Source organism: Nomascus leucogenys, chromosome 13 (genome assembly GCF_006542625.1).
Source record: "Nomascus leucogenys isolate Asia chromosome 13, Asia_NLE_v1, whole genome shotgun sequence".
Taxonomy (NCBI): domain Eukaryota; kingdom Metazoa; phylum Chordata; class Mammalia; order Primates; family Hylobatidae; genus Nomascus; species Nomascus leucogenys.
This window is the reverse complement of record NC_044393.1, coordinates 10,501,423-10,516,026: the sequence shown is the minus strand read 5'-3', so window position 1 is coordinate 10,516,026 and position 14,604 is coordinate 10,501,423. Positions and strand designations below refer to the sequence as shown.

At 43.7% G+C, this 14,604-nt stretch overlaps 1 long non-coding RNA gene across 1 annotated transcript in view; it reads left to right on the top strand.

The window, feature by feature from the left end:
• The first annotated feature begins 2,202 nt into the window (after positions 1–2,202).
• The window catches only part of LOC115838000, a 28,386-nt gene continuing 15,984 nt past the window's right edge, over positions 2,203–14,604 (top strand). Inside the window, exons 1-2 of the long non-coding RNA XR_004033066.1 lie at positions 2,203–2,360; positions 12,330–12,490. This is a non-coding gene — a long non-coding RNA (uncharacterized LOC115838000). The remainder of the gene's footprint in view (positions 2,361–12,329; positions 12,491–14,604) is intronic.

The window sequence follows — 14,604 nt, the reverse complement described above, 5'->3', positions numbered from 1 at the left end:
CAGAGATGGAGCCACTGCACTCCAGCCTGGGCAACAGAGACTCTGCCTCAAAATAATAATAATAATAATAAAAGGGGAAAAACAAAATGATTTACTGCACCCCTGCTATGTGCCACTCTCAGCTCCAAAGCCGATTTATATTATGGTGTTACTTAGTTCTCCTGATAACCTTCATGCTTAAATCCGTTTGCAGATGAGGAAACTGGGGCCTGAGGTTAACTTTCTGACTTAATTCTCTTACTTGAAGATCTACAACTAGAACAATGCCAAAGCCATGCTGACTCATACCATTCTTTTCTGTCCTAAGGGGTTGACCTTGGCCTTAGGAAAACTGAGTAGTAATAACGATCACTGATTGGGCATTGACTCTGGGGCAAGCAAACCATACTCCATTTTGAGATCCCCTGGCAGAGTTGGAATCCAAGTCTCCCAGAGTAGAAAGTGGCACCTAGGAGCGGTGACCCCCGCAGCAGGTCAGGGCTGAGATCTTGAAAATGGCTTTCTGGGTTCAAACCAAAACTTGAATGCCCAGCTGTGCCGCTTTGGGGCTTCCTTTGAACTCTCTTTGACTCCATTTTCCCCATTTTACAGATGGGGATAATAGAAATCCCTAACGGCCAGGCACAGTGGCTCCCGTTTGTAATCCCAGCACTTTGGGAGGCCGAGGTGGGCAGGTCGCTTGAGCTCAGGAGTTAAAGACCAATCTGGGCAGCATAGCAAGACCCCTCTTCGCCATCTCTACAAAAAATACAAAAATTAGTCAGGCATGGTGGCTGAAGCCTGTAATCCTAGCACTTTGGGAGGCAGAGGCAGGAGGATGGCTTGAGTCCAGGAGTGCAAGACCAGCCCTGGCAACATAGTGAGACCTCTATCTCAATTTATTAAAAAAAAAAAAAAAAGACTAAAAATTAATAGGCTGGGCGCGCTGACTCATGCCTGTAATCCCAGCACTTTGGGAGGCTGAGGCGGGCGGATCACGGGGTCAGGAGATTGAGACCATCGTGGCTAATACAGTGAAACCTGCCTCTACTAAAAATACAAAAAGTTAGCCGGGTGCGGTGGCATGCACCTGTAGTCCCAGGTACTCAGAAGGCTGAGGCAGGAGAATTGCTTGAACCCAGGAGGCGGAGGTTGCAGTAAACTGAGATTGTGCCACTGAGCTCCAGTCTGGGCAACAGAACAAGACTCTGTCTCAAAAATATATATATACACGTATAATATATATATGTTATATATATATGTTATATATATGTTATATATATATGTTATATATATATGTTATATATATGTTATATATATGTTATATATATATGTTATATATATGTTTTATATATATATGCCAGGCATGGTGGCTCACGCCTGTAATCCCAGCACTTTGGGAAACCAAGGTGGGTGGATCACTTGAGGTCAGGAGTTCGAGACCAGCCTGGCCAACATGGTGAAACCCTGTCTCTACTAAAAATACAAAAATTCTTTTTTTTGTATTTGAGACTCCATGTCAAAAAATAAAATAAAATTTAAAAACAGCCGGCTGCAGTGGCTCATGCCTGTAATCCCAGCACTTTGAGAGGCCGAGGCAGACGGGGAGGATCACCTGAGGTCAGGAGAAACCCTGTTTCTACTAAAAATACAAAAAATTAGCCAGGCGATGCGGCGTGTGCCTGTAATCCCAGCTACTTGGGAGGCTGAGGTAGGAGAATCGCTTGAACCCGGAAGTGGAAGCTTCAGTGAGCCGAGATGGCGCCACTGCACTCCAGCCTGGGCGACAGAGCAAGACTCCGTCCGTCTCAATAAATAATTAATTAATATTAATTAAAATATAAAAATAAAATTTAAAAAATAGTACTCGCTGACAAGTCAATTTGGGAGGAATAAGCAAGACCTCACTCGTGGTAACGGGCGCGGGGTGGGTGAAGTCGGGGGATAGCACACAGAGCTCAATTAAGTCACGCCATTATGATCACGACCACCGCCCGCGGCCGCAGAACCTGCCCTCTCTGCCCACCAGGGCGAACACCCGCAGACGCGTCCTTCACCCGCGCAGGGACCTGCTAGGGGCGCTTATACCTGAGGGTGTTCAGAGCAGGAAAGGAAGAGATCAAATGTGAACCCGGATCCGTCTCCTACAGAACCTGAGTCGCTCAATCATCAGCTAGATCGCCCAGTGTAGACAAAGCAAGTGGAATTCTTTGAAGAGTATACCTTGAGCTGGGCAATCCTCATAGAAGGTGGGAGACGACCTGCCCTTCACTGCTCCTGGGGCATCTTCTCCAAAGTGGAGGTCGAGCCAGGCCCGGGAGGAAAGAGAGGGCAACTGCGGCCGACCCCACCGCAGAGGAGGTGAAACCGACGAGCTCCAGGTAGGTGTGTCCTCCCCAACCACACCCTCCCACAGGGCCCTGAGACCGGGGAAGACCGGAGACGAGATTAGGGTCAGAGCCACACCCCTGACCGGCGTACACGACAAACTGAAGCCACGCGTCTACACTGGCGCTCCGAACTGAGTTGGCCCAAAGCTTCTTCACCGCTTCCAGCAGAGGGCTTAAAGCAGTCCCCCAGCACTTACACAACGGGTTTTCTCAGAACCCAGTCTCCAGAGACCGCCTGGATTCAAATCCTGCCGCCGCCCTCAGCCGCTGGGACACCCGGGCCTTGGCCTCACCTTCTTCCCAGCCTCACCTGCAGAATGCGAGGGTCCCGAGGGTTAAATGCCCTCATCACTGTGAAGCCTTAAAACGGTGCCTGGCACGTGGCGATCACGCAATAAACGTCCGCCAAAATGACGTTAGCCAGGATTCTCCCCGGAAGGCTGCCTGTTCTCATACAGCCCTTCAATGAGGGCTAATCCCTTTGGCTCCTTTAACAACTTTTTTTTTAATGTGGTTAGCACATTTTGTTGAGTTTTTTTTTTTGTTTTGTTTTGTTTTGTTTTTTTCACAAAGACCAAGTCAGCATGTCCTCTTAAAAATATCTTAAGAGATTATGTTTTGTTCCTACTTGCTTTGAGGAATGACTTCGTCCTGGTTGAGTGGGGTGAAAACAGTGAAAAGCGAACAAGGATAATAACATCTTTCCTGTACTGTTTCTTAAAAAAGAAGGGGAGGGAGGAATTAAAAATTTAGAGGCTGGATTTTAAAGGTTGCCATGCCAAGTATTTTCTTATCAACTTACTTCTCTTTTTTTTTTGTCTTCATATAAACATAACAGTAGTGAGTTTTTCCTTTCTTCTTGATTCAGAAAAAAAAAAAACTGACACATAAACTTCTCCAAACCAATACAGCTGAATTTTCTACAAAGATTTGTAACTGATATGATATATTCCTTAAAGAAAATAAGAATGCTGTGAACAGAAATAAACCGTTTCTGCAGCAGTTTTATTTGAAGCCCACAAATAAAAACAGCATGTCCCCAAGGAAACAAAATAGAATTTGGAGTCGCAGCTAAAATGGCTCTGCCCTAATCCTCTCTTACCCAGTACTATGGGGTTTGTTTACAGGAAACCCTTGCCACGAGAAGTTTTCTGCTAGTTTTCAACCGTATTTTGGCATCATCAACTCAGGCATATGGAAACAAATTAAATATTCAGCCTTAAAAAAAATTACAAAGTAAACGAAGAGAACGCTGACCTGTTCCTTTCTACCTTCTTCAGGATGGGTAGAGGCATGAAGAAATGCAGGCTCCCCTCCCCCTCCGGGCCGCGCTTCCCGGCTGGGTGGAAACTATCTCATTACCACATTTTCAACAAGTAGACCAGTTTCCTCCTTTAATCAAAGTTACTTTGTGGTTGTTTGGCAGTCTGCGCATGCCATGTTTTTATAGCTATAGAAAATGAGTATTTATTTATTTTGAGATGACTGACCATATGACAAACCTAAGTCAGCCTCTTATAGCCAGTGATTTATAAGAGCTCTGAAAAGCCCGGCCTTTAAACATTTTAATAGAGGCTCTCTCATCCTTTGTAAGTGGAAGTGTAAATTGGTACAGTCCTTTTGTAAACAACTCAATGAGACAAGTCAAGGGCCTTACAAATGTTCATACATTTGGATGCAGCAATAACACTCCTGGAATCAATCCTAAGGAAACAGCCTTAATGTAGGGAAAGGTGTTAGGAACAAAGATCTTCGTGGTAAGAAGATTTACTACGAGGGGGAGAGCAATACATGTTCACTCTCCATGCATGTGTGGAGGCACACAAATAAAGGAGTGGTTAGTCATCCAAGTTACGTATTCCCACACGATTACACACAGCCATTTTAGAATTAGAAAGTTTTGAAAAATAGGCCATTGGGAAATATTTATAATAGCAAATGAAAAAAACCGAGATGCAAAGTTGTATTTTTAATGAACTCTAATTTTTTCTATTAGTAACGAAAAAAGGATGTAATATACATAAAAATATTAAAATTGATTTTATCAGAAAAAATTTAGTACAGACTGAATATTATATGAAAACAAAAAAACTTAATTTCATTAGCTGTGATAATGGCACGGATTATCACAGAATATGTATATATATATTTAAAGATGTATACTGAAGCATATAGAAGAATGACATGACATATGAGAATTTATAATACTTTGGTAAATAAAAAAAAAAAAGAGAATTGAACCAAAGGTAGTTAACATCTTGAAACTAGAACTTGTCCAGGCACGGTGGCTCACGCCTGTAATCCCAGCACTTTGGGAGGCCGAGGCGGGTGCATCATGAGGTCAGGAGATGGAGACCATCCTAGCTAACACGGTGAAACCCCGTCTCTACTAAAAATACAAAAAATTAGCCGGGCGTGGTGGCGGGTGCCTGTAGTCCCAGCTACTCGGGAGGCTGAAGCAGGAGAATGGCGTGAACCCGGGAGGCGGAGCTTGCAGTGAGCCGAGATCGCGCCACTGTGCTCCAGCATGGGCGACAGAGCAAGACTCTGTCTCAAAAAAAAAAAAAAAAAAGTAACTAGAACTGGGCATCCGGTATGGGGGTTACTCATTATACTATTTTTATTATTCTCTCTACTTTAGCATACATTTCAAAATTTTTATTAAAATTATTTCCTTTTTTCTTTTTTTACCCTTAATCCTATGATGAGTTATGTTTAAAAGTTTTTTTAATGTTTGTTTTTCAATAATGGAATATGTGTGACCCTTTTTCTACTTTCGATTTTTCTCTAATTATTTTTCATAATATACTTATATTACCTTTGAAATAAATCAACATTTATTTTACCAAAAAGAAATTAAGAATAGTAAACAGTTCCACAGAAAAGTTTTTCTTACCGTGTAATTCTAGTGAATCCTCAGAATGCTATGATAAGCCTGTGTACCTTAAAATGTGAGCTTCTAAATGGTCCAAATCTTTTGGGACGGCACCGTGCCATCTGAGACTGCTGTAAATATGATCAGCTGATAAAAAGGCCAGCTGCAACTAACCATTTTAAAGATTAGGAACCATTTAAAAACACACACACACACACACACACACCACCTCTTGCCTCTTAAGTGTTAAGTGGCAAGATACTCTGGTTTATTTCTAAAGTTTCATGCAATAATCACGTAAGCACTGAGCGGGACAGAATTCTACATAGCACCAAGCTGACTCAGAAAGAAGGGTTCCACATTCCTTAATTAGCAGCATCAGAAAAGCACCACTTCCTGCAGTGGAGTTCCCATTTCATCCAGCCACTCCACTGGCTTGGTACATCCTCAAGTTCACATAAAAGATTTTCATAAAGTCTGGAGACACAGTGTTATTTAATTTATTTCATTTTACTTTGTTTTGTTTTATCCTACTTTATTCTATTATACTCTATCCTATTGTATGTATTCTAATTTTTACAAATTGAAGATGTTTGTAATGACGTAGATTCTTTGTTTCCAGACTTTATGGATGCCTGTATATACTGAAATCACAGTTGGAGGCAGAGCAGGTGAACAATTGACCAACTTGAAAATACAGCTTTCACTTTGGGAGGCCAAGGCGGGAGGATCACTTGAGCCCAGGAGTTCGAGACCAGCCTGAACAACATAGTGAGACTCCCCCATCTCTATTTTTAATCTTTCTTTTTTTTTTTTAAGACAGAATCTCACTCTGTCGCCCAGGCTGCAGTGCAGTGGCATGATCTCGGCTCACTGCAACCTCCCTGTCCCGGGTTCAAGCAATTCTCATGTCTCAGCCTCCCGAGTAGCTGGGACTACAGGCGTACACCACCACACTTGGCTAATTTTTGTATCTTTAGTAGAGATGAGGTTTCGCCATGTTGGCCAGGCTGTTCTCGATCTCCTGACCTCAAGTGATCTGCCCACCTAAAACTCCCAAATTGCTGGGATTACAGGCGTGAGCAGCACACACCCCCGCAGCCCCTACTACCCCCGCACACACCCCCGCACCCTCCACCACCACCAGTCGTCTCTATTTTTTAAACGAAACAAAATACAGCTTTCTTGATTATTAACAGTCAAAAGATTCAAAGTCCTAAACCAGAAGTTTCTTTTTTAGTACCTATGACTTCAGTTTATGATTTAGATTAAAGTTCTCTGGCAGAACTCCTACAGGATGCCAAAGCCTAAGGAAGATTTCCAAACAAGATTACATGGTTTTCCAATGGGATATATTTGATCACGTGTGAAAACGTGGTGGCAGCACTACTGCAAACTTAAATGAAAGGGCAAATTCTCAGGAAACACATTCTACTTGTAAATATTGGATGTAACCATTGTAACAGTTATTTACTTTTAACTTCAGAGGTTTTAAAGAAATGTAGCCGGGCGCTGTGGCTCACACCTGTAATCTCAGCACTTTGGGAGGCCGAGGCAGGCGGATCACCTGAGGTAAGGAGTTCGAGACCAGCCTGGCAAACATGGTGAAACCCCATCTCTACTAAAAATGCAAAAATTAGCCGGGCATGGTGGCAGGCGCCTGTATGTAATTCCAGCTACTCGGGAGGCTGAGGCAGGAGAATCACTTGAACTCAAGAGGTGGAGGTTGCAGTGAGCTGAGATCGCGCCATTGCACTCCAGCCTGGGTAACAGAGCAAGACTCAAAAAAAAAAAAAAAAAAAATTTCTAGACTTTTTTCCTTTTTCCTTTTCTAAGCTTTTAAAGATTTTATGTCTGTCTTAGTTTTCAAGTTATGCAGCAAAACACTGTAGATCCATTACAGAAACACTGAAATTTTAGGGTATAAGAATTCAAAGCTTCTATTATCTGGAACACAAGGGCACCCCCTCATTGCCAGTGTATTCTGTTGTGTTCTGTTTGCACAGAATCCAGCCTAAATGCTGGCCACCTGGAGTGAGTTGCTAGCTGGACTGAAATAATCCTAGCAAACTTGTAATGGTTTGGGCACAACCACTGCTCCTTTGCCATCTAGCTGGTACTGCTGCTGTTACCAGGTCTGTTAGATAGCGACCGATGAGGCCTCCTGGCCTTGTTGATATTTCTTTGCCTATCAGTGGATCGTTAGTTGGAGTATTTCCTTAGTCACAGACCGGCCTTTTATTGGGATGTTCTCAGTAGGAACTACATTTGCAGATAACAGATGGTTATTTAAATAAGAATGTGAAAAATATATATACTCTTTCTCTTCGGGGGCCTAAGATGGTTTTTGCTGATTCTTAAACCTGTAGCTGTTTTTATGAGTGGATATCTGATTTTTTAAAAATCTCTCATGACATTTAAATGTTTAATTAAAAACATTTACATTTTCTGACCAGCCAGCAACACTTAAAATCTTCCATATTTCCTAAGATTAAGAAAATAAGAGAAAGCTAGAGAGATTTGGCAAAGTATGTAATAACCTAACAAGGAAATTCTTGAGCAAGAGTATATGGGTTTGAATTTATTGGAACATTTGAAAGCAATTAATTTTTTTTTCCTCCAAACTTATTTTTGTCCTTTTTAAAGCACACCCAGGCACACAACTGAAAAAGATCATTGCAAGTAAAATGAATCATTAAGCTGATCAAGCCTAGAAACCACCACCAGAGGTATTTATAGCATTATTAGGGTGGAGTATCTATAATCCATTCTCAGACTTCAAGTCCCAAGATCCACCCTTTGAAAAGCTAATCCTATCCTCAATCTTCAAATTTAATTAGTATTTATTGATCTCATAAGGAACGTCCAGCACAGTGTTAAAAAGAACCATCTTCATCCAAAAAAAAAAGAAAAAGAAAAAACCAAAAATATGGAAAAAAATAGAGAAATTAAAGAAAAAGCAAATAAAACAAAAGGTACCATCTTCCAAATGTGAGAATAGGTGCTCAAATGATATCTACGGTTCAACTATACATGTGTGTTGAACAAATGTAAATAGCATATAGTAGAAGCCACTGTAAATGAATCAGAATGATTCAGGTTAACTTTACAGTAAACTAGAAGAACACTGCTATTAGGTCTGTGTATCTGCCATATTTCAAATACAAGAGTCCTCACATTTTACAAAGTCACTTAGGAAAGATTAAAGGACACACTCTAATATGCAATGTATAATTTTTTTTTTTTTGAGACGGAGTCTCACTCTGTCACCCAGGCTGGAGTGCAGAGGCACAATCTCGGCTCACTGCAACCTCCGCCTCCTGGGTTTAAGCAATTCTTTGCCTCAGCCTCCTGAGTAGCTGGGATTACAGGCACCCACCACCACACCCGGATAATTTTTGTATTTTTAGTAGAGATGGGGTTTCACCACCTTGGCCAGGCTGGTCTTAAACTCCTGACCTTGTGATCCGCCCACTTGGGCCTCCCAAAGTGCTGGGATTACAGGCGTAAGCCACCATGCCTGGCCAATTCTTTTTGTTGTTGTTGCTCTGGTCATGCAATGTATAATTCTTTTTTGTTTGTTTGTTTGTTTTGAGAAGGAGTCTTTGCTCTGTCGCCCAGGCTGGAGTGCAGTAGCACGATCTCGGGTCACTGCAAGCTTCACCTCCTGGGTTCAGGCCATTCTCCTGCCTCAGCCTCCTGAGTAGCTGGGACTACAGGCACCCACCACCACGTCCAGCTAATTTTTTTGTATTTTTTAGTAGAGACGGGGTTTCACCATGTTAGCCAGGATGGTCTCGATTTCCTGACCTCGTGATCCACCTGCCTCGGCCTCCCAAAGTGCTGAGATTACAGGGGTGAGCCACCACGCCTGGCCTTTTTTTTTTTTTTTTTGAGACGGAGTCTCACTCTATTGGCCAGGCTGGAGTGCAATGGCATGATCTCAACTCACTGCAACCTCTGCCTCCTGGAGTCAAGCAATTCTCCTGCCTCAGCCTATGAAGTAGCTAGGATTACAGGCACCCGCCACTACGCCCAGCTAATTTTTGTATTTTTAGTAGAGATGGGGTGTCACTATGTTGGCCAGGCTGGTCTTGAACTCCTGACCTCAGGTGATCTGCCTGCCTCAGCTTCCCAAAGTGCTGGGATTACAGGCATGAGCCACTGTGCCCAGCTGCAATGTATAATTCTTAAAGAATACTTTTTTATTTTTATGATTAGAAAGCCTTACTTGGCTGGGCATGGTGGCTCACATCTGTAATCCCAGCACTTTGGAAGGTTGAGGCAGGAGGATTGCTCGAGGCCAGGATTTGGAGGCTGCAATGAGCCATGACTGTGCCACTGCACTCCAGCTCGGGCAGCAGAGCAACACCCTGTTGCAAAAAAAAAAAAAAAAAAATCAAGCCCTACATATCATTATAGAAAATTTCGGCCGGGCGCGGTGGCTCACGCTTGTAATCCCAGCACTTTGGGAGGCCGAGGTGGGCAGATCACGAGGTCAGGAGATCGAGACCACGGTGAAACCCCATCTCTACTAAAAATACAAAAAAAAAATTAGCCGGGCGTGGTGGCGGGCGCGGTGGCGGGCGCCTGTAGTCCCAGCTACTCGGAGAGGCTGAGGCAGGAGAATGGCGTGAACCTGGGAGGCGGAGCTTGCAGTGAGCCGAGATTCCGCCACTGCACTCCAGCCTGGGCGACAGAGCGAGACTCCGTCTCAAAAAAAAAAAAAAACAAAACCAGAAAATTTCAAAATTGCACCCATGAACCCAACACATAACATGCAGAAATAACCACTGTTCCAATTTTGCTGCCTTCTTGCAGCTTTAAAAAAAAAAATGGCCATAAGTGACATTTTGGGCTGGATGATAAAAAAGAAAAAAAAGGCCATATGTATCTTCAAAATATGTACAACTCTTATGTATTAATAAATAAATTAAAATGGCATAGTACTTAATTGAACCCTGCTCTTTATCTGATACTTTACAATGATCATTTCTCTTAGGTGTCAAAAATAATGTAAGACCAGGCATGATGGCTCATACCTGGAATCCCAGCACACTGGGAGGCCAAGGCTGAAGGATGACTAGAGCCTAGGATTTCAAGACCAGACTGGGTAACGTGGCAGAACCATGTCTCTACTAAAACTACAAAACATTATCCAGGCGTGGTGGCATGTGCCTGTAGTCCCAGCTACCTGGGAGACTGAGTTGGGAGGATCATCTGAGACCGAGAGTTAGAGGCTGCAGTGAGCCATGATCATGCTGCTGCACTCCAGCCTGGGCAACAGAGCAAGACTCTGTCTCTAATGATTGATAATAATAATAATGTAAAGCTTTATTTATTTTTTTTTTTTGAGACAGGGTCTTGCTTTGCACTGTCCCCCAGGGTGGAGTACAATGTCAGGATCATGGCTGAGACTAAAAGCTCATGCCACCACGCCCAGCTAATCTTGGCTTTTTTTTTTTTTTTTTTAAGGAGTCTCGCTCTGTCGCCCAGGTTGAAGTGCAGTGGCCAAATCTTGGCTCACTACAACCTCCACCTCCCAGGTTCAAGCAATTCTCCTGTCTCAGCCTCCCGAGTAGCTGGGAATACCGGCACGCGCCATCAAGTCCAGCTAAATTTTGTATTTTTAGTAGAGATGAGGTTTCGCCATATTGGTCAGGCTGGTCTCGAACTCCTGACCTCAGGTGTTTCACCCACCTCAGCCTGCAAAGTGCTGGGATTACAGGCTTGAGCCACCCCGCCCGGCCATCTTTGCATTTTTATACAAATAAAAATAAGCAAATACAGGCTGGGGGCGGTGGCTCATGCCTGTGATCCCAGCACTTTGGGAGGCCAAGGCGGGTGGATCACTTGAGGTCAGGAGTTCAAGACCAGCCTGGCCAAATCGTGAAACCCGGTCTCTACTAAAAATATCAAAAGAAATTAGCCGAATGTGGTGGCTGGTGCCTGTAATTCTAGCTGCTCAGGAGGCTGAGGCAGGAGAATCGCTTGAACCTGGGTGGCAGAGGTTGCAGTAAGCTGAAATCATGCCAATGCACTCCAGCCTGGGCGACAAGAGCGAAACTCTGTCTCATAAATAAATAATTAAATACTCTTTACCCTGGTCCTAGGGATGACCCTGCAAGGGGAAGAGGACTCGAGAGTCAGGGGAACCACAGTGGGTGGGAGAGAGACTGACTTTTCTCTGTGTACCTTTTGATATCGGAATTACATTTCAACTTCATAAAAGATACATATGTCAATTTTTGTTTTTTTTTTTTTTTTTTTGAGACAGAGTCTTGCTCTGCCGCCCAGGCTGGATTGCAGTGGTGTGATCTCCACTCACTTCAAGCTCCTCCTTCCAGGTTCACGCCATTCTCCTGCCTCAGCCTCCCGAGTAGCTGGGACTACAGGTGCCTGCCACCACGCCCGGCTAATTTTTTGTACTTTTTTAGTAGAGATGGGGTTTCACCGTGCCAGGATGGTCTCGATCTGCTGACCTCGTGATCCGCCCGCCCCGGCCTCCCAAAGTGCTGGGATTACAGGCATGAGCCACCGTGCTCGGCTCTTCTCTTGTTTTTTATTTTAGAATCAATTTTTTCGGGGTTAGGGCAGGGGTGGGGTGAAGGGCACAGTAACTAATCATAGGACACCTCTATTTTGCCCTTGAGTAGATTCTCAGAAAAGCCTTGACAACATCCCCAGAACTAGATGGCCTAACCAAATAAAATGGCAACACCTAAAGATACTTATAAAATAAATCTTTAGGCCCTGCACCGTGGCTCACGCCTGTAATCCCAGCACTTTGGGAGGCTGAGGCGGGCAGATCACGAGGTCAGGAGATCGAGACCAACCTGGCTAACACGGGGAAACCCCGTCTTTACTAAAAATACAAAAAATTAGCCCGGCATGGTGGCAGATGCCTGTAGTCCAGCTACTTAGGAGGCTGAGGCACAAGAATTGCTTGAACCCGGGAGGCGGAGGTCGCAGTGAGCTGAGATCACACTACTGCACTCCAGTCTGGGCAACAGAGCGAGACTCCGTCTCAAAAAAATAAAATAAAAATAAATAAATCTTTACACTATTTGTGGTTTATATTCTAGGGCTTTTTCACTCATTCCCTAGGCATGTGGGACCTCGAGGATGGCGAATCAGCTACCGGGAGGTGGCTTGAGCAGGATTTGCTGCCAGCTAAAGCGTGAGATGCTATTGCGTGTGCAAGGCAAGGCTTTCTTCAGTGGCATCGTCTTCCGAAATAGCCCAGGTGTATCTCACCGGAATTAAACCGGGCTGCAGGTGGTCTTTCCTCATACTTGACTAATTACATGATTAATTTAGATCTGTTCTGAAGTATTTATTTAAATCCATTCTGTCCCTGAGTAGGTGTGAACTTTCCTCATCCTACTATTTCATTGAAATATTTCCACGAAATATTTCCACCTTACATGAATGAGCCATGGCACTGGAGCAAGTTTTCTTCTAGAACATAAAATAGATCATATATATTCACACAAATGTAAAAATGATGTGCAATTTGAGCTTTCCCTCAAAGAAAATAACAGTGATTCTGGTTTTAATTCCTGGTATTAAACGTTGCAAGATTGGTAATTTGATATCCAGCATGAGAGTCTAACATGGGGTGCCTCTCTTCTTTGTCTATCTCTATTCTATTTCTTTTTCTTTTTTCTTTTGAGATGGAATCTTGCCCTTGTCGCCGAGGCTGGAGTTCAATGGTACAATCTCGGCTTACTACCACCTCTCCCTCCCGGATTCAAGTGGTTCTCCTGCCTCAACCTCCTGAGTAGCTGGGATTACAGGCGGCCCCCACCACACCCGGCTAATTTTTGTATTTTTAGTAGAGACGGGGTTTCGCCATGTTGGCCAGGTTGGTCTCGAACTCCTGACCTCAAGTGATCCACCTGTCTCAGCCTCCCAAAGTGCTGGGATTACAGGCATTGAGCCACTGCGCCTGGCCCTCTATTCTGTTTCAATCCGACTATATGTCTGGTTTGAGGAAATAGCCAGGGATCCACGCTATGATTAGCCCAACAACCCAAGCAGGGCTGACTCCTGAAGCCAGAGTAGTAACAGAATCAGTTCTGGCCTGGCTGATCATGGTGGCTCACGCCTGTAGTCCCAGCACTTTGGCTGACTTGGGGGGGGGCAGGGGGACAGATCACTTGAGGTCAGGAGTTCGAGACCAGCCTGGCCAACATGGCAAAACCCCATCTCTACTAAAGACACACAAGAAATTGGCAGGGTTGTGCCACACGCCTATAATCCCAGCTACTCAGGAGGTTGAGGCAGAAGAACCACTTGAATCCGGGAGGCAGAGGTTGCAGTGAGCCGAGATCGCGCCACTGCACTCCAGCCTGGGTGACACAGTGAGACTCCATCTCAAAATAAATAAATAAACAAACAAATAAATAGGCCAGGCGCGGTGGCTCACGCCTGTAATCCCAGCACTTTGGGAGGCCGAGGCGGGCGGATCACGAGGTCAGGAGATTGAGACCATCCTGGCTAACACGGTGAAACCCCGTCTATACTAAAAATACAAAAAATTAGCCAGGCGTAGTGGCGGGCGCCTGTAGTCCCAGCTACTCCGGAGGCTGAGACAGGAAAATGACATGAACCCGGGAGGCGGAGTTTGCAGTGAGCCAAGACCGCGCCACTGCACTCCAGCCTGGGCGACAGAGCCAGACTCCGTCTCAAATAAATAAATAAATAAATAAATGAATAAATAAATAAATAATCAGTCCTGAGCTAACACAACAGACATGAATGGCAAAAAGTTTGATTGTGCAATTTTCTCCATAAGAGGACCTGAGGCGGGTCCTATGCTTGCTGTCTACATTCTAGAAAATAATTTCAATGTATTTTGGATTCATCCATACTAAGCAGTTTTTGCTTTGTTAACTGTTTCAGCTTATGAGATTTTTATTTTGAGAACAACGTGTGGTGAACGTTGGGATGTTTTTTTTTTCCTCCTCTTTTTTTTCCCTTCTGCTTTAAAAACAAGATAAGCTTGTATGCAAATAGAGCTCAGGGTGACCACAGTAACATTCTCAGCTTTATTTACTTTATTAGAGTCTCCCTTCACTTGATTAAGTTCCATTTGCATATCTTTAACATGAGAAACACTTTATTCCATTAATGAGTCATTTGAGACATCTTCAGAGTTTATAGCTCTGAAGCTAGATTCAACCATACCAGCTGAAAGAATGGATGTCTTCTGGATGAAAACTTAGGAGTTGTTTATGTGCAGAGAAAGACAGAGACAGACAAATAGAGGTTTTTTTAAAAAAAAATTCTAAAACTGAAACGTGCTCAAATGAATTAAAGATATTTGAAATATATTTATGTATGTATTTCTTTTTT